Below are 25,219 nucleotides of genomic sequence, written 5' to 3' on the forward strand. Positions count from 1 at the left end.
ATATTTTTCCCCCTACAAGATTCAAAGTAGGTCTAAAAAACTAAAATAGCCCCAAGACTCATGGGCCGTTTGTGACGCCCTCGTCAAGTGCTAGGGTTCCCTGGGGATGGAGCCCACACACCCCACAACCCTAGCACATGATGAGGGCGTAACAATGGCGGTGCCCTGTATACATGGGTGCCACCATTGTTACGTAAGTGCCACACGGTGTCCGTGTGCTTACATAACCAGTGCACCACTAGCGCACTTGTTACATTGCCGCCGCTGCATAAAAACAACCCGCTTTCCATGGGTTCTTTTTCTCCCCAGGGAAGCTGCGCAGTTTGGCGGCTGCAGATTCCCAGGGGAGGAAAAATAGGAGCTGGCAGGCTGTCCTTTTAGGGTGGTGTGTACCACACTACAGATACAGATAAAAAGCCACATATAGGTAAAATACTAAAATGTTTCTCTTAAACAATCTGCATCATTAAAGTCTATTTAAAACATATATGTTAAAAATGTACAAACAACAAGTTACACAACATATTATTAAAAGTCATTTCCTAATAAACAGTTCCCTTAAAGGCTTCATAATAATAATAATAATAATAATAATAATAATAATAATAATGATGATTCACAGAAGGATAAAAAGAGAGTCAGTCTAACCTTTTTCTGAAGAGAGTTCTAGAGCTTTGAAGCAGCCGCTGGGAAGGTCCTCTTCCATGTGCCTAACAGAAAGTTGTCTCCCTATCAGAGTTAGCAATATTTGTGTGCCTATACTCACTACTAGTTTGCATGTTAAACTATAGGAATTTAGGCACAATATATATTTATGGTGACTTTGTTTTTTACTGTTTTACCAAACCCACTCTTCTCTTCCATCACTCCAATCTGTAGGCATTTTTTTTCTTCCCTCACTCTCCTCCCTAAGAACATGTATTTTACAGAGTCTCTCTCCCTTCTTCCATGAGATGATATGAACTCTACTAACAGCCAATTTGATCAGGAAAGTTTCTAGGGGGTTGTTCCCACTGTGGTTTAAACCGGATCGTGATCTGGTTTAAACCGCCATGGTTCCCACTTAATTCAAATCCCTGAAGGGATTCAGAAAGGGGGGGATGGTTTTTACCCTTTTTACTCATTTAACCCATGTCAAAAAGACACTGATAAAGTGGGGTGTTTTTTGGGCTGAATTGCTTTATTTGGAAATAAATTGATTCAGCCCAAGTGGGAATCTGCCCTGGTTCCACTGGCTTTCCCAGGCATACCTCCATGCTCCATCCTCCCAGCCTGCCTCTCTCCTTCTGCCTTGGCCTCTCCTCCATCCATGGTATGGTCAGGAGGAGGGAGGAAAGCATGGCGGGGAAGCCGCAGCTGTTGCTTCCTGCACCGATTCTTGAAACCGGCACAAACATAGTGGGAACCACTATGTTTGCTGAACTGGTTTCAGGAATCCGTGCAGGAAGTGAATCAAGATGTAAGTGGAAATGAAGCCTAGAGCAGATCATGAAAGAATAAGTCTGTGCATACTTAGAAAGGAATGTAGTGATTACTAAAAGCCAGCATAAGTTTCTCAAAAATAAATCATGCCAAATTAATCTTATTAGACACTTTTTCAAATGAGTTACAAGCTTGGTAGATCAAGGGAATTGTGTGGATGTAGTATATCTTGATTTCAGTAGTGGAGTGCCTGAAAGTTCTGTCCTGTGCTTGGCTTTGTTCAATGTCTTTCCCTCCAGTGTAGGTGGAACTTGGATGATGGAACAGAAGCCATGCTTATCAAATCTGCAGATGATACCTAATTAGCAGGAATGGTAGGGAATACCCCAGTAGATAGGATCCTGATTCAAAATGACCTTGATAGAGAACTGGTCAGAAACTTTAAAAAGTCGACAGGGATAAATTTAAGGTACTACATCTAGACAGAAAAATGAAATGCACAGATAAAGGCCTCGTACAGACTGCTCAAAAAGGGTGATCTGCTGGCGCCTTGTTTTGTTCTGCGAGGAAGCTTCGGCGGACAAACCGCGCAGCTTCCTTGTGGAGCAAAAATAACTCACAAAAAGTGGGTTCTTTTTGCAGCATGATACTGATGCTGCAGTGCGCCAATGGCGCACTCACGATGTCAGTATCACGCCACGATGTGCGGATGCTAAGCATCTGTCACATCAAAATGGTGGTGTCCATCTATACAGGGTGCTGCCATTTTGACATAAGGAATACATGCTAGGGTTGCGGGGCATCTATAAGCGACGCCCTGAGGCAACCCTAGCACGTCATCAAGACGTACCATGAGGCCCATCTGTACCGGGCCATAGAATGGATGCCAGTACATGTGAAAAGGATATAGGGGTCCACAAGCTAAACATAAATCTATTGTATATTGTGGTAGCCAAAAAAAGCCAATGCACTTCTGGACTGTATCAACAGGAGTATAGTGTCCAGATCAAGGAAAGTAGCAATGCCACTCTATTCTGCTTTGGTCAGACCTCACCTGGCATACTATGTCCATTTCTTGGCATCATAGTTCAAGAAGCTGGAATGTAACTAGAGAAGGCTGACCAAGATGATCAAAGGTCTGGAAACCAAGCCTTATGAGGAATGACTTAGGGTGCTGGGTATGCTTAGCTTGCAGAAGAGAAGGCTGAGATTGAAAGCCTCTTTAAATATCTGAAGAGATGTCATGAAGAAGATGGAGTAAGCTTGTTTTCTCCTTCTTCAGAAACTAGAATACAAACTAGTGGATTCAAATTAGAAGAAAAGAAATTCCACCTAAACATATGGGAAAGCTTGTGAAATGTAAAATGCTGTTCAGTAGTGGAATGTACTCTACAAACTTTATCACACAGGGAAAATTTATATGATATAATAATAATAATAATAATAATAATAATAATAATAATAATAAATTTTATTTGTATCCCGCCCCTCTGAGAGCAATCAGGGCAGCTAACAAAGTTAAAAATACAGCACATATAAAATCCCTGGTGCCCTCCCTTCCTTAAAAAAGTATTAAATCCAATGCAGAATTTAAAAACAAACAAACAAACAAACAAACAAAAACACCAAAAACATACAAGTTAAAAACTGACCATTTGTAGTTTAAACAGTGATTAACCCCTGAAAATGGTGCACTTGTCATTAAAACGTGATTTTCATGTGAATGATAAAATCCTGAACTGCTAAGATGTATATAAGCATTATGCCTCTTATGTTCCTAATTTCTTTGTGTAAACAGTCTAGGATTCTGCTTGTCATGGTTTCCTGGCACATGAAAAACTTGTTTTTCAATCATTTTTCAAAGAAATTTGATTATTTTTCCATTCTTATTTCTAAGGCATAACCAGCTCTATCAGTTCTACAGTTGCAAAACCTTGTAAAGTAGCAGAATAAAACTTTGAAACAAATTATTGTAAACTGGTAATTAAAAAAAGAAATATTTTTTTAAATGAATAAGTGGAAGTTCTTTTTCACAGTTAGTAGGCAAACAACATGTAGAATTTTGAAGGCGAAGGGGAAAGTTAAAGATTACTGCTGTTGTTTTTTTCATCCTACTTTGCTCAAGACAGTTCATTCAGCAAATACTGGGTTAGTTAGGAAGCTTAGTTTGGCACTTTCTGCCATTCTGAACCCATTCAATCTGAACCTTCAAAGCTTTGTATATAAGTGTTATGCCCCTTATGTTCTTGATTTCTTTGTATAAACATGAGATAATTATAAATCATGATGTTGATATTACAATAAATCATGAGAGCTCATATATGAATCCCGTGTCCTGTTAATTAAAGATAAAGGGTGAGGATAACTGTTGGCAGACTATATCGGAGATACTAGATTAAAAAAATTATGTCCATTTTGATTCCCTTTTCCTTTACCAACAATTCTGTCCAGATGTTCCTATTTTTAATTTTAGTACTCTTGAGGCTTATAACCTGTTTCTGATTCTAGAGACTGCCCTCTTTTGAACCATTTTCTTCTTGGTACAGCTATTATGTATCTGACCTCAACAGTGAGCAACTTCAGGGAGAAGAGGGGATGAAGAAAAAAGGATGCATATTTCCCTACTCTCCATCTGAACACCTCTCTTTGGCTGATTCCCTCACAATGAGAAATATATGTTAACATAACATCCAAAATCCACAAAACAGTGATAACTTTATTGGACCAGCCGAAATGCACAAAATGCATACTGCAAGCTTTTGAAATTCCACTGGCTTCTTCATAAGGCAAATATGTTTTAAAAATCATATAGGAGGAAAAAATTATGACAATGTTAGTCAAAAGCTTGCATTTTGTCAAAGTGGCTGTTCTCAGTTCAAGTGGTACTGAAGGGAAATTCATGCAGGCAGGCCCCTCCTTCTGGCCATGTGGGGACTTCAGGACATTAAAAAAGTTCCATTAAGGGATGTAGTAGACAGAAACCTACCTCTGCCAAATACTGCAGATGAAAGGATGAAAAAGATGAAAGTTCACACTTTAAAATATGGTTTCCTCTCATTTACCTTCCCCCATCTTCCATCATTACTTCAACACCCCCAGCAGAATACAAGCCAACAGTATGCAATAGAAGTGAAACCACATGCGGTTCCTCCTCCACCATTAGTAGGGCCCCAATAAAGTGTATTTCCCCTAAACACTCAACAATGGATTGACAGACATTAAATTTCTACCTAACTTGATGCACCGCCTCCTTGCTGTTATTGAAATGGCCCACTTGTTTGACTTTGAGCTCAATCCCTAGTACTGCCATGAGGGAGAAAGCAAGTCAATATGAGACTGGTGTTCCTCCCTTTTGTTCCTGCCACTTGTTGTTTGCTAGAAGAGAGCAGGAGGGGACAGGCAGAAACAACAAGGAGGAGAAGGGTCAGGGGACTCTACATCTGTAGCATATATTTTGTTAGTGATTGATATAATATAATAATAACATCTTTATTACGGCCATTTGGCCAGCACAGTTAGTGATTGATGATGCTGCCACCTGATGCTGAGCATGTGAACATTCCTGGTTTGTCATTGGATGCTTCCTCTCAACAAATCCATATATTTTTTGGAAATGGTTCTGTTTCTATGTAGAGATTTGCTAGTTGTCACATATCCTGCAGGGAATTTTTGAATGTATTCTGAGAATGAACCAGAATTTTCTGTTTTGGCTGCCAAGCCAGCTGCGTTGGTCATTTTAATAAACAAGTGCTATCCCCCCCCCACACACACACACACACACACATTTTCTTAATGACTCCTGCTGCCCCTCCAAACACAACAGGAAGAAAGTCAGACATCTTTTGGGTTTTTGCACATTATCCAGATTGCCTCAGATTTTCATACTTTTTCCATAGGAACTTCCTTGTGGAAGAGAAAACATGCTTTTCTTCTCCTTTTTCTTAACATCAGCAACAGCAGCCTGGGGGACAGTTGGAAGGGCTTTGCATAGACCAGAAAGGAAAATATATGGGTTTCAACAAGGGCACTCAATGGGTTTTTAAAAACAGGATCACTGAGCACCTGCTTTCTTCCAGAATAAACTAAATAGTGAATGCCCACTTTTTCAGCAGGGATAATGCAAAGATAACTGGGACTTTTCTTCCTAATAATACAATACAATGCTCAACTTCTACAAAATTGTTCTAAATGGAAGCAAAGGAGAAGATTTTGGATGTATAAATGAAAACTGATTTATAGTTCTGTGTCACAAACTGAAACTTCATAGTCCATGAAATTAAAGAGACGTAAAAATTTTTGAAATCCTCTGAAAGCCAAGCATGAAGAAGAGCTTGAAAATTAGTTTTTAATGTTTGAAACCTCATCTGCTGCAACAGTGTCTCTTTTATGTTTGTTTAATGCAAGGGTAGGCAACCTTTTTGAGCCGGGGGCCGTGTTGCTGTCCCTCTGACAACTGGGGGGCCGAAGCCAAAAAATAAATAAATAATTTAAAAAAAATTTAAATATATAAATAAACCAGGACAAATGTAGGACAAAATTTTCAAATGGAAGACACTTTTTTAAAAAAATGGAGGACACACGAAAAAAATTGCTGATTTTTTAAAAAATGTTAATATAAATGCATGTTTCTGAGGCTTCTATAGACAATTGCCCCCCAAAGGCCCCAGTGGCAATCGGCGGCAGGACCGGGCTGGGGCCGGTCCCAAGGCCTTGCCGGGCCGCATCCGGCCCGCGGGCCGCAGGTTGCCTACCCCTGGTTTAATGTAACCTATTATTCTGAAAATTGTGGATTGAAAGAGGGATTTATATATAAATATGATCATTTCATATAAACCTCATGCTCAGGGTGATGTTATTGCTGTATTTTTTGTTTAGGACAGAGACAAGAAAGTCAGCTGCAATATTTGCATCTTCACAGTCTGATGTTACATAAATTAATAATGATGCAAAGTCATCATCACATATTTGAGAGGAGATCATCACATACTGAAGCAGCTTAATGGAGAGGAGATACAATGGCTGCATCTGCACTGCAGAATTAATGTAGCTTGATACTGCTTTAATTGCTATGGCTCAATGCTATGGAATTCTGGAATTTGTAGTTTTATGAGATATTTAGCCTTCTCAGTCAGAGTGCTCTGAAACCACAGCAAACTACAAATCCCAGGATTCCATAGGATGAAGCCATAAAGCGATGTCAAACTGCAGTAGACCCACTGAATGGTACTTCAGCTAATCTTGAAGTACTTGTCCCAGTAAAGAACAGGTCTAAGTGCATCCAATGTAAGCATGTTTCACTCCAACCTACTGGCATTTTTTTTTTTTTTGCATTTTTACTTTATTATTTATTTAAAATTTCCAAAATATAAAAGAAATAATTTGTTCAAGATCTGGTAAGTTTAGTTAGTTTTGTTATTGTTTGGTCAATTGGCCATTATAAAACTAAGTTGAGAACAGAAGAAATTGCCAATGCTAATATTATTAACAAATTGAGATTTTTATTTTAAGACCTACTTACCTCCCATTGCCAGAGATCTAAATAAAAGCACCTCTTAAATGTTCATATACTGTGAATGAAAAAGAAATGCATTGTGACTTTTGGACAGCAGCATATATATTCAAATACATAAATATATGAAAGACTGAAATAAGAGGCCAAACAACATGAATATTTTGTCTAGGAATCTGTTAAAAGAATATTGCCACAACAAGTCAAACACTTGGAGGAGAAAAGAAAGTGTTCACAAGACACTGAAAAAACATCCTGTGTTCAGCATCTTCTTCCACAGTAACTCCACTGCAAGATGAGCTAATTATTCATGACCACAAGACATTGCAAGTTTTTTAATCAGAATGTTTAACTTTCTGATTAAGGAACAGGCCAAAAAGGAACACAGTTATTGTTAAGGAGTTGTATTGACCTGAAAACCAAGTCTGATCAAATCTCAGCAGCAACATCTTAAATAGCTCCATCCTATGGAATCCTGGGATTTGCAGTTTTACAAGGCCTTTAGCTTTCTCTGCCAAAGACTGCTGGTATCTCACAATACTACAAATCCCAGGATTCTGTAGGATAGAGCAATGGTAGTTAAAATGGTGTCAAACATCATTATTCTAAAGTGTAAATGCACCATACGTTTCCTTTCCTAGTGCTTCTTTCCAATGAAGGTTTTTTTATGTTTCCACATTCCACCAAGAGGTTTGTTATGTATGATGTTAAGAAGTTACCTTATAGCATCAGCCCATCTTAGTATTACCTGTTCTGACAGGCAGTAGTTTCTTAGCCCCAAATATTAAACCTGGGATCCGTTCCATGCAGATTGTGTCTTTACCACAAACCTATAGTTATTCCCCTAAAAATGTTGCACATCTTTTATATAATGTTGCTTCTTTTGATTACTATTGTGGTGTGAAGCATTTTTTGTGTAAGAAGGAAAACTATGACACACCATCAAAACTAAGCTTGGTTCCTATTATTATTATTATTAAGATTTATTTATAAAGCGCTGGAGATTGACACAGTGCCTAATCTGACATATAGAGTAGGATATCATAGCCAGCCCAAGACAACTTGTAGCCTGAAGCATAGCAGCAGTGGGCCCCAAATCTATCTAAGGGTGCATCTACACCAGTGATGGTGAACCTTTTACAGACCGAGTGCCCAAACTGCAATCCAGACCCGACATATTTATTGCAAAGTGCCACGTCCCTCTGGCTTTCTAGTAAGAAACTCTGGCAAACTCTGTGCTAGGGCGACAGCACATGTGCCCACAGAGAGGGCTCTGAGTGCCACCTCTGGCACGCGTGCCATAGGTTCGCCATCACTGATCTACACTGTAGAAACAATGCAATTTGGTGTCATTTTAACTGCTATAGCTCCATCCTACAGAATCCTGGGATTTGTAGTTTTGTGAGGCACCAACACTCTTTGGCAGAGAAGTCAAAAGACCTTGTAAAACTACAAATCCTAGGATTCCGTAAGATGCAGCTAAACACTTAAAGTAGTATCAAACTGCATGAGTTCTACAGTGTAGATGCACTCCAACTCAAAGGATATGGCATCCATAGCCATTCATGTTGTTTTGGGAGCTTGAGACAGAAAGTCTTGCTCCCCATCTCTGTCAGTAAATAACAAATGAAAGAACTAACAATCTGCTGCCCTTTCATGACATCTCAGATTTGCTGCCCAAGGTAGCTGTTTCCTTTTGCAAAATGGTAGGGTTTGCCCTACGAGGAAATGGGACATATTTGTTTAATGCTGAGTGACACTGACACATCTTGTTTTGAAATGCATAAACCAACCAACTAATAAATGGCATAGTGATTATATAGGACAGGTTTGCTGTCATAAGTTTTCTGTCAAAACTGGCTGCTCTGCCATATATTTCTACAGCTGCTTTTCAGCTTCTGTTGCAATCCATATCCACTCTTATGACTCTCAACTGACTCAAGCATTGAGGGGGTAGCTATTTGAAAGCATGACTTAAGCAATCCTCATTATAACTTGGAAACTTTTACACATATAGTAGGAGAGAAATGATTAGGGAATGATGGAAGGTTGTTTTACAGATTTCCAAAGTGAAGAAAGAAATTAAGTCACCACAGAGGGAAGAAAAAACATCTTAGACCACCTAGTGTTGATGAAGGACCAGGCACCTGCCTATAATTGAGTACTTGCAGAAAAACAGTAAAAAAAATCCACTTTTAATTTGTAACAAGTTTTGACTTGCATTGACATAAACTGTGAGAATATCTCTGGGGGCAATTTGTCAAAAGTAACAAGGATGTTCTGTTCTGCATTTTAGTACTGAAAAATCTGGTGTGTGAATGAAGAAAAAACTAATGTGGCTGCAGTATTTGACTGACTAATTCTCATACAGTAACATACCTGCCTAAATATCCTAAAGGCACCAGATCCTGTCTGATCCTCAAAGCTAAGCAGGATCAGCTTTGGTCAGTACTTGGATAGGAAACTGCCAACAAATACCAGGTGCTGTAGACTGTGGAGATTTTCAAATGGGCAAAAGTGACTGGAACATAGCAGGATCCTCTCATCAATTTTGCACAATTTCACAGAGATTATCAGATGATGACACATGATGTTGTCTGATAATCTTCACATAATTATTCAAAACTGACAGGAGCATCCTGCTATGCTCCCGTCACTTTTGCCCATCTGGAAATCTCCTATATTTTGGAGAAAGGAACTGACAAAATGAACTCTGAGTATTCCTTGCCTAAGAAAATCATATGAAATTCATGGGTTTTCCATAAATTGACAGGAGTTTTATGGCTTATAACAGACATGACTCACTAGAAAAGACAATAATGCTTGGTAAGACAGAAGGCAAAAGGCAGTAGGAAAAGAGAAAGATTGCATTCCAGATGGATAGACTAAGGGCCAAAACAGACGGCCATAAAGGGGAGGCTCTATGCTGCTCCTTTGAGAGACTGATTGGGGCTGTGGCAAACCTACACCACGGCCCTGATCTGGCATTTTTCCAGCCAAAAAAGGAGCATCAAAATGGTGCTCCTTTTTGGGCTGGAAAAGAGGTGCTCTTTTTGCTGCCACCATGGCTCTTCTGTGCTCCTGCGGTGTGCAGTATCTGGTTGCCATGCCACAGGAATGCCCCAACACTGGCCACCATCTGGTTGGGCGGGCAGCATGACACCAGATTGGGGGTGGCATCAGGGCATGCATCATCTAAACCCCACACCCCAGGCCAAGCCTGCATATTATGCCCATCTGTTTTGCCCCTGAGTCAGTTAAGCCACAGCCCTGAGTCTGCAAGATGCGACCAGGGCTGTTGATGACAGGATGACTTGAAGGTCTCTCATTCATGGGGTCACCATAAGTAAAAGTTCACTTGACAGCAGTTTAAAACAAGCAGAGAGATGATCAACAATAAAGGGTTTCATTGGCATGCTGTGGCATGTTCGAAAGAAGGCATACTATCAATATATCTTGGTCAACATGTTGTTCCTTATTAAATAGGTATCTTTAGACATTTGAAGATTTAACTCAGGACAGCACCAACTGCGACAATCTGCAGAGACAAATTGTAGAGACAACCTGGAATTAATCTACACTACACATTTAACAGTTCTGGAATTCTGGAATTTGTAGCTTGGTGAGGTGCATAGACTTCTTTGCTAGAGATGTCTGGTACTCAAGGGTGTGGGCTAGATAAATAGATAAAGGTATTTTCCAAACTGCACTTTTCAAGCTATCTCATGTGTGACACTGTTTTCGTCCCCTTGATATGCCAGTACCATATTTATGCCCATTGGCTACAACTGTTTCTTTCTTTCCTGGAAACTCTACATGGACCAGTCCATGGACTACCACTCTGAGTAGTATTGGACCAGACTAGGCTCCTCTCCTGCCCAATCCTTATTACATAGCTTGTAACACGCTTATTATGTGCCAACTTAGCAGAAAACCTATTTTTATTTACCATCCTAGGAATTCACACACAAAAAATTGACAATAGTTTCCCAGAACTACAAGTATTTACATAGACACACTAGTGGGAGATTTTCAGATGGAGAAAAAAGCTGAGAGTAAAAGGCATACTCCTGGTATAATCACACGATCATGCTGAAAGATTTTCAGATGTCCCGAGAATGGTTTGTTGTTGGAGCATCCCTGGATCTTCACCAGATAAGTCCCAGATGAGCATGACATCATCTGAAAATCTTCAGCACATATTGCTAGGAGTATGGCTTTTTCCACTGTCTGAAAATCTCCATAGATAAAGATATTTTCCTATCTGTTTGTCTCCTTAAATGCTGCCATTTCTCTAATAGTTATACTGTCCTTTGTTATACCTCTCATGAAATACCTCTTGAGTCACTGTTTAAGTGAACTTTGGCAAGTGGGGAAAGGCCTCTAAAATATTTATTACTTACTGCTTTAGGATCATTCCTCTCTATTTGCTTGTTGGTTCTTTTGGCGGAAATGAGTGGGCATGGTGAGACATGGTGTCAGTCCTTCTTAAAGCACACTACATACTCATAAAAGAAGGAAGGAGGATTAATATGTGACAGTGCATTTGGAGATAGTTCTGGTTCAGAGTTGCCAATGTCTATTTTCCACAGTACTATTTCTATTTTCCAAAATACTAGGACCCAGCCAATGTGTCTTTTCCCAGAAGGGAATAAGCATGTGGATTTGGGGGAAGGGAAGGGCATGTGGGAACTGAGAGAGCATGTGGGAAGTATGAGCAGAATTTTTATGCCGATGACACTCAGCTGTATCTTTCCACTCCTGATCTTTCTCCGGGGCTTGAACAGCAAGATTCATTTTGTCTCACAGCTGTCTTGCAGTGGATGCACCACCAGCGTTTGAAGCTCAACATGTCCAAGACGGAGTTTCTTGTCTTTCCACCTAAGTCCACCCTTCAATATTCCTTTTGTGTTTCTGTTGATGACATCTCTATTCAACCAGTCCAGGAAGCCCGCAGTCTTGGCTTCATTTTTTATTCTTCTCTGTCGTGTATCCCCCCAATCCAGGCCACAGCCAAGGCCTGTAGATGCTTTCTCTACAATATTGCTAAAATCTGTCCATTTCTCTCAGCCTCTACTGCCAAGACTCTGGTCAATGCTCTGGTCATCTCATGACTAGATTATTGTAACCTCCTCCTGGCAGGGCTTCCTCTCTCTCACCTCTGTCCTTTAATTTCAGTCCAGCATTCAGCTGCATGCATTATTACATCCACTAGCCCAGGGGTCGGCAACCTACGGCCCACGGGCCGGATGCGGCCCGCGAGCACTGTAGGACCGGCCCCTGGCTGACCCTGCCGCCGATTGCCGCCGCCGGAGTGCTCCTTTTCCCCGCGCCTCTGGGCTCCCAGGGGGTGGGGGCAAGTGCTGGGGCTGCCGAGCGCTCCTTCCCCCCGCCCCCTGGGATGGCCTCTGGGCTCCCAGGGGGCAGGGGCAAGCGCTGGGGCCGCCGAGCACTCCTTCCCCCCCCCCCGGGATGGCCTCTGGGCTCCCAGGGGGCGGGGGCAAGCACTGGGGCCGCCGAGCGCTCCTTCCCCCCGCCCCCTGGGATGGCCTCTGGCCTCCCAGGGGGCGGGGGCAAGCGCTGGGGAAGAAGGAGGAATGGAGGAGGAGGAGGGAGGAAGGGAAGAGGAAGGATGAAGAAGAGGAGGAAGAAGGAGGAAGGAAGGAAGGAGCAGGAGGAGGAGGGAGGGAGGGAGGATGAAGAAGAGGAAGAAGAAGGAGGAAGGAAGGAAGGAGCAAGAGGAGGAGGGAGGGAGGATGAAGAAGAGGAGGAAGAAGGAGGAAAGAAGGAAGGAAGGAAGGAAGGAAGGAAGGAAGGAAGGAAGGAAGGAAGGAGCAAGAGGAGGAGGGTGGGAGGGAGGATGAAGAAGAAGAGGAAGAAGGAGGAAGGAAGGAAGGAAGGAAGGAAGGAAGGAAGGAAGGAGCAGTAGGAGGAGGGAGGGAGGGAGGATGAAGAAGAGGAGGAAGAAGGAGGAAGGAAGGAAGGAAGGAAGGAAGGAAGGAAGGAAGGAAGGAGCAAGAGGAGGAGGGTGGGAGGGAGGAGGAAGAAGAGGAGGAAGAAGGAGGAAGGAAGGAAGGAGCAGGAGGAGGAGGGAGGGAGGGAGGAGGAAGAAGAGGAGGAAGAAGGAGGAAGGAAGGAGGGAAGGAGCAAGAGGAGGAGGGAGGGAGGGAGGATGAAGAAGAGGAGGAAGAAGGAGGAAGGAAGGAAGGAAGGAAGGAAGGAAGGAAGGAAGGAAGGAAGGAGCAAGAGGAGGAGGGAGGGAGGGAGGGAGGATGAAGAAGAGGAGGAAGAAGGAGGAAGGAAGGAAGGAGCAGGAGGAGGAGGGAGGGAGGGAGGATGAAGAAGAGGAGGAAGAAGGAGGAAGGAAGGAGAGAAGGAGCAAGAGGAGGAGGGAGGGAGGGAGGGAGGATGAAGAAGAGGAGGAAGAAGGAGGAAGAAAGGAAGGAAGGAGCAAGAGGAGGAGGGAGGGAGGCAGGATGAAGAAGAGGAGGAAGAAGAAGGAAGGAAGGAAGGAAGGAAGGAAGGAAGGAAGGAAGGAAGGAAGGAGCAGGAGGAGGAGGGAGGGATGGAGGGAGGGAGGAGGAGGAGGAGGAGGAAGATGAAGACATGCAGTCTTTCTGAAGGTGAGACAGTGTGACTTTCCAAAGTGCATTTCTGTGTATTTTCAGTGCTTTCAATGCTGAAAGGTGTGCTTTTACAAGGAGAGTGGTAGTGATGGTGATATGTCAGTTTGTGGGACATGCAGTCTTTCTGAAGGTGAGACAGTGTGACTTTCCAAAGTGCAATTCTGTGTATTTTCAGTGCTTTCAATGCTAAAAGGTGTGCTTTTACAAGGAGAGTGGTAGTGATGGTGATATGTCAGTTTGTGGGACATGCAGTCTTTCTGAAGGTGAGACAGTGTGACTTTCCAAAGTGCATTTCTATGTATTTTCAGTGCTTTCAATGCTGAAAGGTGTGCTTTTACAAGGAGAGTGGTAGTGATGGTGATATGTCAGTTTGTGGGACATGCAGTCTTTCTGAAGGTGAGACAGTGTGACTTTCCAAAGTGCATTTCTGTGTATTTTCAGTGCTTTCAATGCTAAAAGGTCTGCTTTAACAGTGAGAGTGGTTTCGGCCTTCCCCTTCAGCTGAAAGGGCCCCTTGGAGCCCTTTCGGCTGAAAGAAGGGGCGAAGGAGGAGAGGGCAGGCACACGCCTCCTCCTCCCCGCAGGGCTTTGGCAGCCCTGAGGTGTCTTTCGGAGGACACCTCAGGCCTGGCAAAGCCCCGAGGACAGGAGCTGGGGCCGCGCGCCTGTTGCTCCTGCCCCTCACGGGCCCTTACTGCTTCTCTGAGAGGCAGCTGGGGGCCACGGAAGGGCAGGAGAAGCAGGCGCGCGCCTGTCACCCTCTCTCCCAATCCCCCCCTTCTAGCTGTCTCTCATACAGCGGGAGGTTGGGAAAGGGAGCAGAGAAAGCCCCGCCCCCAGAGGGTGGAAGCTCTGCCCCTGGCATGCAGCCCCACCCCCAGAGGGTGGAAGCTCCACCCCCGGCATAAAGTCCCGCCCCCAGAGGGTGGAAGCTCCACCCCCAGCACACAGTCCCGCCCCGGAAGGTGGAAGCTCCCCCCCCTTTCGGCCCCCCCAGTTGTCTCAGGGACAGCAACCCGGCCCCCGGCTCAAAAAGGTTGTCTACCCCTGCACTAGCCACTCTAACCATTTTTCTCCTCAATTATCATCCCTTCACTGGCTCCCCTTCCCCTTCCCCTTCCATATTCATATAAGCTTCTGGTGTTAACTTTTAAAGCTCTGCATGGGGTGACCCCTCCTTATTTATCTTAACTGCTTTCTCCCCACATTCCCACTCATACCCTCTGTTCTGGTAGTCAAGATCTGCTGCCCCAGCCCAGGCTCTCCACTGCCTCGTCCCGGATTCATCCCTTTTCAGTTGCTGCCCCTCACTCCTGGAATCTCCTTCCCCCATGAACATGGGTCATCACTTCTTTAACCAGTTTCAAAACTGAGTTGAAGACTATATTGTTCAGGGAAGCATTCCCAGGCATTGTGTGACTGTTTATCCGATTGTTATCTGATATTTTATTTTATTTGATCTCGGATGTTCTCAGTATGTTGCCTCCTTATTTTATCTAATTCTATCTTGTATTATTATCTATTGTTTTATATGTATTTTGTAGAATGTACGCCATTTTTATCGATTTTATTGTCTGTATGTACAGTACTGTGTAAATCTACAGTGTTATATAAATAAAATAGAAGAAGAAGAAGAAGAAGAAGAAGAAGAAGAAGAAGAAGAAGAAGAAGAAGAAGAAGAAATCTTATAGAAATTAGAGAAATGACAGAAATGGCACACTTGTAATGTTTGTCTGTCTTCACCATCTCCTCTTGTACTCTCCTTTTGCAGAGCAACTGATAAAACTTTGACTGAGCTGTAAAATTAATCTTTTAAATTACACACATACACACACACACACACAAATGAATTTAAATTAATATTAATGGCACACCATTGTATATAAAATATGACTGTTTTCATATATAAATAAGCAAGCATACACCACCACCACTACCCCTTTTAGATCTGAAGGGGAATCACACTCTGGATTGTCATGTGTACCCTATGGAATATTATAATGCTGCAATTGGATATTTTAGCATTGTATTCTCATTTCATAGATCATGAAACACTTTGGGCATATTCATATAGAAAATTGCAATATCAGCCAAAGACAACAACAATTATTATTATTATTATTATTATTATTATTATTATTATTATTAACCTTTATAAAGTGCTGTAAATTTACACAGCGTTGTACATACAATCTTTTTAATTGGACGGTTCCCTGCCCTCAGGCTTACAATCTAAAAAGACACGACACAAAGGGAGTGGTGGTGGGGAAGGGGCCTCTCTAGTAGGATAATACATACAAAATACATAGCAATACAGGAAATGATTCAATAAAACAAACAACAAAAGAACATCAAATAGCAAGTGACAATTATGCAATGCCTGGGAAGGCTGCCCTGGACAGGATGGTCTTCAACTCCATTTTGAAGCTGGTTAAAGAAGTGATGGCTCTTGCTTGTGGGGGAAGAAGGTTCCAGGAGTGAGGGGCAGCGACTGAAAAGGGGCGAATCCTAGATGGGGCAGAGGAAATCCTGGGCTGGGACAGCAGACCTTGACTACCAGAACGGAGGGCCCTGGTGGGAAGGTGAGGAGAAATAAGGTCTGATAAGTAAGGAGGGGCCAGCCCATGGAGGGCTTTAAACGTCGACAGCAGGAGCTTATACTGAATGAGGAAAGGGAGGGGGAGCCAGTGAAGGGATGCCAACACAGGAGAGATATAGTCACAGCATTAATGATGTGCTTTTCTTTAGGGATTATTTAGAAGATGATCAAAAAAGGCTGATGTCTTCCATGTCAGTGGGGTGGTAAACCCATTCTTGGGTTTTAGTCCAGAAATTAAAGATGATATCCCATCCCCAATATAAATTCAATGTCTTGGCTATCATCTTTTAAAATGTGGACTTAAATACAAAGTTAATTTATTACCTGACAAACATCAGAGCCACAAGCCTTCATGGAACATGATTGTGTGTTTCTCAATGAAGCACAGCTGAATTCCTTAGGGGATTGTGTAGAATCTGTGCTTAGAAGCCTATGTGTGACACCTTGGGTTCCATATCAGAAGAGATATAAATTAAATAAATAAATATTTGTGCTCTTAAACTTGATGATTAAAGCATTGTCTTCAGTAATCATTCTTGATGATCAACACACCTCTGATTGTCACCTTGGGCCCTTTCTCATTTCTCAGTTATAGCCTCATAATTCCACTTTAACTGTCTGGTTCCACTCTATAGTATTCTGGTATTTTCAGTATTGGGAAGAATACTTATATTATCATCCAGATGGGTGTTTAGCAATATGAAAGGGTCTTCTCTCCTTGCTCTTGGTGTGAGACTTTAATAAGGAGCAAACAGAGAAAAGAGCCAGAGCTATGGCTGCCACTATCACTGATTATTGAGACCGGGCTCAGAAACCAATGTGTCTGCCCCTACGGTGTTGAGAAGTTGGTTGGCATCCAGTAGCATATAAATAATGGTTTTGTCATCCTGTTCTGCTCAGTTCTATATCTTTGGAGGTCCACACATATGTTTAATAGTAGCATGAATTGTATATTTATATATGAGTACATACTTCATCTTGTTATTGTTCCTCTAGTTTCATTTCAGACAGCCAAAGATTTGTTGATCCTGATTGTGAACTCTCACATGTCAGAATTTTGAGTCATAATGTCTTTTCTTCAACCTGAAACTGGCTTTTAGCTCCCAGTCTCTGCTGAAAGATAAGTAAAACATTGGTTATGGATAAAAACAGATAATAGGTTTTATTTAAGACTGATAAAGAAGATATTTTCATATAAAAACAAACACATTTTTCTCTAGTTTTATATTAATAAGTGGTTGTCTTAAATAATTAGCTTTTCAAATAAGCAATGCACTTGCTATAAAAAGCTCAAACAGCTTTTTCATCATGCTTATTATTATACAAAATTAATCTTTCTATCATGCTTCTGTTGACAATATTAATGATGTTAATTAAAAGCTCAGCCTAAAGGCAGAGGTACTTTCAAACAATCTCCAGTGAAGCATATAACAGAATCTGTTTTGAAGGGCTTGTTTAGAATCTTTTCATTTTAACTATTTTTTTAATTATCTGAGCAGCATGACAATTACAGTTTTTACATTCATGATGCAAAAAAAGTTCAAAAAATATATAATTGGGTTTTGTTGTGAGAGATTTAATCTTTCAGAAGTATCTGGATGGATAAAGATTTCTCATAGCATGTGTTTGTGTACAAGTCTATTCAAAGGAGTAGTTACCCAACTCAAAATGTCGCATTCCTATTCATTTTAGCTAATACTCCTAGTATTACTGTGTTTACACATTCCACTTACTTTGAAAAAGCAAAAACAAAAAAACCCTATGTTTAGTTTCCCTTGGCTCATGCTTCTCACATTCCATGTAACTATAACATGTGTGGCACAGCTCTGGACCTTCTTTTCATTTTTAAATGTGTGTGCTCCATGGCTTTCCATTTTGTTTAGTTCTGTTATGTTCTTGTCTACATTTATATTGGTGCTTGCTCTCTGTTCTGCCCATTTAGCTCTCTGTTTATGCCCTTTCCCTGTCTCTTGGTCTGTTTTGGATTCTCTGATCCTGGAGTTTTCTTAGTGAGAGGTTATCGCAAGGAGGTTCATCTTTGCCTCCCTCCACACAGTGCTAAAAAGCATTAGCTATGGTACAACTGCTGTAGTGTCTGAAAGATCTTCCAGAAGTGCCATCCACCACTATGGCTGCTAAGTCAGATAACTACACAGTGGTCTACTCAGGAAATGGGGGAAAGGAGTAAAAATGGAGCAGAAATAATAGTGAGGAAGGACATCGTAAAATCAGTCAAAGGATATAATGTAAAGTCAAATCGAATCATGCCAATAAAGACTGAGGGAAAACCTATAAACACCACCATAATCCAAGTATATGTGCTAACCACAGAGACAGAGGAAGAAGAAACTGCTAATTTCTATCCTGAAGTTCACTATATATATATATATATATATATATATATATATATATAGGCAACACAGCAAAACAGAATGGCTTGGTAATCACAGGCAATTGGAGTGCCAAAGTGGGAATCAAAGACAGTAAGAGATTTGGCCTTGGTTCAAGAAACAAAGCAGAAGAGTGGCTGATAGAGTTTTGCAAGGCCAACAAACTATCCATCACAAATACTTTCTTCACACAACTGGAGAGGAGATTGTACACATAGACATCACCAGATGGTAAACACAAAAACCAAATAGATTACATAATAGGTAACAGAAGATGGAGACTTTCCTTTCTTATGGTGCAAATGACCATCTGCAGACTGTGGTACAGACCACAAACTACTGCTATCCGAAATTAGAATAATGCTGAAGAAGACCACTAAAACAATCACCATATCAAAATATGATCTCAAGAACATTCCAACAGAATTTAAAGATAGTGTGAGAAATAGATTTGCACTATGAAGCCTAGCTGACTGGAAAACAAAAAAGCTATGGACAGAAGTTAGGGACATAATCAAAGAAGAATGCAGAAAGTTAACATCAGTGGCCAAAAAGAAGATGAAACAATGGGTGACAGATGACCTGCTTCAAACAGTTAAAGAAAGATGAGAAGCAAAATGAAAAGGAGGCAGAAGCATAATCAGAACTTTGAATGCTACTGCCAGCAATCAGTGTGAAAGAAAAAAGAGACTGCCACAACAATCATTGCACAGAAATAGAAACTGACAATACAAATGGAAGAGGAATAGACTTCATCCACAAGATCTGAAATTCAAAGAGAAATTCAAACAAAGGGTGGAAGTGCTCTATGAACAGAAGGGAAATGCAATACATGACCAAGATGATTTTTTTAAAAAAAATGGAAACAATACACAGAAGAGCTATATAAAAAATGTGAAAGGATGAATGACACCTGAGAAGAAGAAACTCATATAGATGAACTCTAAATTTTGGACAGCAACATGAAAGCCATACTCAAAGCAACTGGAAAGAACAAATCACCAGGAACAGATGCCATACCATAGAACTGCTACAATCTACAGAGACAGAATCAAGCTTGTTGTTCTTGTGAATTGCCCTCAAGTCGACATTGGAGTTTATCAAAGAAGGGAAATTGGAAGTATAATCCAATGGCAATCCATACACAATCATGGGGTTTAACATAATTGCATGATAGACTACCACACGCAATTTTGGGCAATGGGAAATCAGTCTGAATGCAATCATGAGGTTTCATGTTATTGCGTGATAGACTACCACATGCAATTTCGGGCAAGGGCAAGCTATTTTTGGGCAATGAGAAGTCAGTTCAAATGCAATTTGAATTCACGTGAATGCATTCTGGCCCCACTTTCTTTTCATTCAAAATTAAGAGAAATTCCTCCCGTGTGATAAACTCCTTTGACTCAAGGTGACACTATGACTAGGAGACTTCCAAGTCATCCTATCTTCAACTGACGTGCTCAGCTCCAACAGATTCATGGTTGTGGCACTCTCTCTCATCTCTGAATGAGTCTATCCATCAAGAATGAGGTTTTCCTCTTTTCTTATTACCTTCCACTTTACCAGCTATTATAGTCGTTTCTAGTGAGTACTTTCTTCTCATAAAAAAGCCAAAACACAACAACCTCAATTTAGTCATCTTTGCTTCCAGGGATAGTTCAGGACTGATCTGCTTTAGGACCTATCCTTTTTGGTAGTCTGTAGTATTCTCTAGCACTACATCACAAATGAATTGATTTTCTTCTTATCAGCTTTCTTCACTGTCCAACTCTCACAACTATACATAGAAATGGGAAATATGATGGCATGGAAAATCCTAACTTTAGTATTTAATGATATATCGTTACACTTCAGGATCTTATCTAGTTTCTTCCTAGCTGCCCTTCCAAGTCCTAGTCTTCTTCTGATTTCTTGACTGCAGGTTCTGCTCTGTTTGATGATTAAGACAAGGTATGGAAAATCTTAAACTATTTCAATCTCTTCATTGTCTGCTTTAAAATTATGTAGATTGTCTGTGATCATAACTTTTTGTTTTCTTGATGTAAACCTGCTTTTGTGCTTTCTGCCTTGATCTTCTTCAATAATTTTTCCAGAGCTCTGATAGTAGTAGGTCTCATCTGCATATCTTAGACTGTTGGTGTTCTTCTCTGAGTCCAATTCTGCTTTTCATATGATGTTCTAGGCATACAAATTAAATAGATAAGATGATAGAATACAACCTTGTCTGACCTCCTTTCCAACTGAAAACCATTCACTTTCTCCATATTTTCTCCTGACAGTAGCCTCTTGTCCTGAGTACAGATTACACATCACGACTATCAAATATTGTGGTACACCCATTTCTTTAAGAATGATCCATAGTTTCTCATAATCTGTACAATCAAATGCTTTTCTCTAGTCTATAAAGTGCAGACCAATCTTCTTTTGAAAATCCTTGGCACATGCCATTATTCAGCATATGTTTGTTATGTGCTTCTTTCTTTCCTGAACCTCACTTGGACATTACACCTTTGCAAGTACTGAAGAAGGTCAAGGAGGGAAGTGCCAAGGTTGATTTACTACTGAACATTTAAAATAAAATGACCACAACTCTGTCAGTGAACTCTAGGTACTCCTCCCTAAAATGCAATTCCCAGAATTTCATAGGAAGGAACCATGGCAGTTAAAGTGGAGTCATAGCACTATAACTGTGCAGTATGGATGAGCCCTGGGTTTGGAAATCTGTCCACCATTTTAAATTCTTCACAGTACATCAGGTACCCCTGATATTATGTGAAATCTAACATTGCAAACAACTTCCTCAATGCAGCCACTGTTGTGAGATAAATGTGATTCCAGCCAAACAGATGAATGGGTGGGTGGGAAATTCAAAGAGCTTCAAAAATCCTTGACAAGAAGCTTGAGCCCTAGGTGTTGCCTGGGTGTGCTTGTGCCAGCCTTGGCTGTGAGGATAAGAGCCATGCCCCCTAGGTTCAGTTCTGAACTTCAGCCAGTTTGTATGATGTTTGGTGAACATCTTGTAGATGTTCAGCCTTCGTCTCTGGAAAACAATGGCAGGAAAGCATATACTTTTTTATAGTTTAGTGGTAAGAAGTGCCATGGCTATGCCCCTTTGCAAACCTTTTAATGAAGTTCCGTCATTGCTAACTGAAGTGACTTCTTATATTCATCCAGAGCAGAGGCCTCAGTTAACATCACGTATATGTACAATAACCTATGTGGATACACACTTGCCTTAACATAATAACTTTCAAAATTACATATTCAGTTGTGATCTACAGAAATTGAATCTTTTTATTTGGCCAAAAAAAGCAAACAGTTCATAAAGTCAAAAAAAGGGGGGACTGAAAATATTCCATTTGATACTTTTTTCCAAGGTCATCGCATTTACCTTAAGCATTTGCACAGATGGTAGGTTCTGTCTGCTTTCTGCTGGATTGGTGCTATAGTTATTTTTATATACCATTTTGGTCACTCTCTGTTTTGCTATTCAGGTCTTTTGATGACTGTTTCCTTTTCTTTTAAGCTTCAAATAAAATCCCTCTCTCTTTCAGAGATTAGATTACCATCCAGTGACTCTCCTTTGTTAGCACCATCTGTCTTACAAAAAGGAGGGCTCTGGTAGCTAGGGCAAAGTCATAAACCACAGTGTTACTTGGACCTTCTGACTAACCCTTTACAATTTCCATTATACTAAGCAGACTTTAAATCATTTCAGTGTTGCAGATAGTAAGTTTGATCTTCCTTTTTTCAACATTCAAAGGGCATTAAGACAGCATCTTTTCAATGAGCAGTTTCCAAAGCTTAAAAGAGTGAAAGTGAGTATTCCTTGTTACTCACAGGGCTGCATATATAACCAGAAAAACAACGAACAATAAAGACAATTTTTGTCTTCATTAAATCCATATTGTATCATAAGGAAAAGATGAGCCATATGAATAATAACAAAATCCTGTACATGCACACTCAGAAATAAATGCTATTGTGTTGGGTAAGTTGGTGTGGGTTTCTCAGCCCAAGTCTGAGAAAACATATATAGGACTGTATTGTTAAACAACGATTACATTTTTATCATAGCTTACTTTCAAGACGATGTTTTGTGTTGGATCTAGCACAGAAGATGTGTTACAGCAGCCTTCTTTAATCCAGTGTCCATAGTATGGTGACTACAAATCCCTCAACTCTAGTCAGCATAAATTTGACTTCCATGTTCTCTCATTTCAACTGTGAGTGCTTTGGCACTGATGCATACTGTATTTACTTGTAAGTTCTATGCACTGATTCTCCTCATCTTTTTAAGCCACTAGAACAAACTTGTGGAAGAAGTGTTCTTAAAGCAGGTTAATTACTAAATGAAGAACCCATTCAAATATACTAGTAGAAGTCTGTCCTTTTCATAATATATATCATTTGTCCGCTTAAAGCTTGTTCTCTGCTGCTCCAGAGACTAGGACATGGAGCAATGAATGCAAACTACAAGAAAAAAGATTCCAGCTCAACGTTAGGAAGAACTTTCTGACAGTAAAAGCTGTTTGACAGGGGAACACATTCCTTCAGAGACTGGAGTCTCCTTCTTTGGAGGTCTTTAAACAGAGGCTAGATGGCCATCTGTTGGAGTGCTTTGATTGTGAGTTCCTGCATGACAGCGAGTGGATTTGATGGCCCTTGTGGTCTTTTCCAAATCTATGATTCTATGATTTTAAAGGAAGCTATATGATAGGGAGAATGCTTCTAACCAGTATTTTAAAACAGCAGTTAATACTGGGGGAAGAGTAGCCATGTGCTGATTCTGTAGAAACCTAGTTCCAGTCAAAGGTTTACCATTTCATTTTGAAGTAGCTGAAGTTTCTGAATATTTATCAAAGATGGCAATTCCATACAGAGGTTCTGCTGTGACCCAGTCTCAGAACTTAAAAAGATTATTATTTTGAACTATAACCCTCCAAATCCCTGATGGTTGTGAGTTGTAACCCAAATGTAATGTTTAAAAGTTCTGCCCAATTGACTTAACTAAGGCATATGTGGCTGGTGGTGGTCAAATCCATCTTTTTAAAAAGAGGTATATTTGGTACAGTAAATCAATCCTTAAAATATTTTAAAACAGCAGTTTGGAGCATAAACACCAACTGGGGATCCAAAACTATTTCTGAACTCAGCATTATTATTATTGTTGTTGTTGTTGTTGTTGTTGTTGTTGTTTATTTCTAAAGCGCTGTAAATTGTCCAGTTGTGAATTTAGTTTGTCAAGGAATATCACACAAAACTAGGAGCTAACCTAGGAAGAGGGTAAGAGTCTTTTAAATTAGTGCTACTGATTAGTGGTGGTCAATGGACCAGATCTAGTCCCCAAATCATCAACTGCTGGCCCACTGTGAGTTTCAGGAAAGAAAGAAAAAAAGTGTAACAGATGGGAAACAGAAACCAGTCCTTGGCCACACTGAGAAATAAAAAATTAAGTATTTTATATTCATTTCTCAGAGTAAGAGCCAGAGGGGTGTAGTGGCTTGAGTGCTGGAGGCCAGGGTTTCAATCTCTGTTCAGTTGTGGAAATCCACTGAGTGACTTTAGGCAAATCACACTCTCTCAGCCTAAGAGGAAGGCTATGGCAAATTTCTTCTTAAAAAAGCCCCTTGCCAATAAAACTCTACAATCATGTTGTTATAAATTGGTGGAAACATGAAGCCGCATAATAAGGGCAAGAAAAAAAAAGAAATATAACTGCTAAGAGCGGCTGACGGACTCTCCCGATGAGCCGCCTTGCTGGGTGGCCGAGGCTCGTGCTTGCTGGGCTGTGGGGTCGGGAAGGAGCTTCTGTTTAGAGAGGCCTCTCTTGCCTTGGAAGACCTCTCTATGGGTGCTCCTTCCGGTATTCCAAGGCAGCTGATTGCTCCCCTCCTCTGTCTTGGCCTATTTAAGGCCATGTGGCCTGGAGTTCAGGGCCATTTTTGCTCGGCTCCCCACCCTCCTTCCCTAGGGTTAGTGTTTTGCTAGTTACAATTAGGGGCGGCATCATAGGTCATGATCTGGGGGGAGTGGTCTCCAGGGCTGCAGAGAACTGGGGCGGGAGTCCTTGGGGACCCGGGTGCGCTGGGGGCATACGTTGTGGCCATTGCGGGGGCCATAATATTATTGCGTTGCCCGGTGACTAGGAGCTCTTGGAAATACATGCAATCGGATGGTTGCTAGATGGCCTCCCATAACCCCTAGATCATCCTGACGTCCAGCTGGGTCCAGGCTGTTGCAGTCATCGAACAATCGGGTTGTTGTTCGATTATCCAGATCCTGACCTCATGCTTTAGGCCAACCCTGCACGGTTTGCTGTTTGCTTAAAATAAAGTTGTGGTCTTTCCTCCAACTATGCTTATGTGTTTCTTGTGGCGGTGCATCCTCAGTGTGGAAGGTGATAATTTGGAATTGCAACATTTCAACTGACACTATAGTAACAGATGATGAAGTGGGACCTCTGGCCTAGTGGAACAATGCCATAGTGAAGCCATTCTTGGCTTATTAGTGCTACTGCTATGCAGCGGCAGATATGGTAATGGTAAAAGAATTGGAGCATATGAAAGGACTAAATACGATCCCATTTGCAGAAATTGCTATTTTAATATTGCTGGTAAAAAAAAAATGATGCTGTTTATGATATTTTATTTTCGCCCCTTCAGTGAAA

This window comes from Sceloporus occidentalis, unplaced genomic scaffold (genome assembly GCF_023333645.1).
Source record: "Sceloporus occidentalis isolate IW3139 unplaced genomic scaffold, rSceOcc1.0.p SCAF_2, whole genome shotgun sequence".
In the NCBI taxonomy this organism is placed as follows: domain Eukaryota; kingdom Metazoa; phylum Chordata; class Lepidosauria; order Squamata; family Phrynosomatidae; genus Sceloporus; species Sceloporus occidentalis.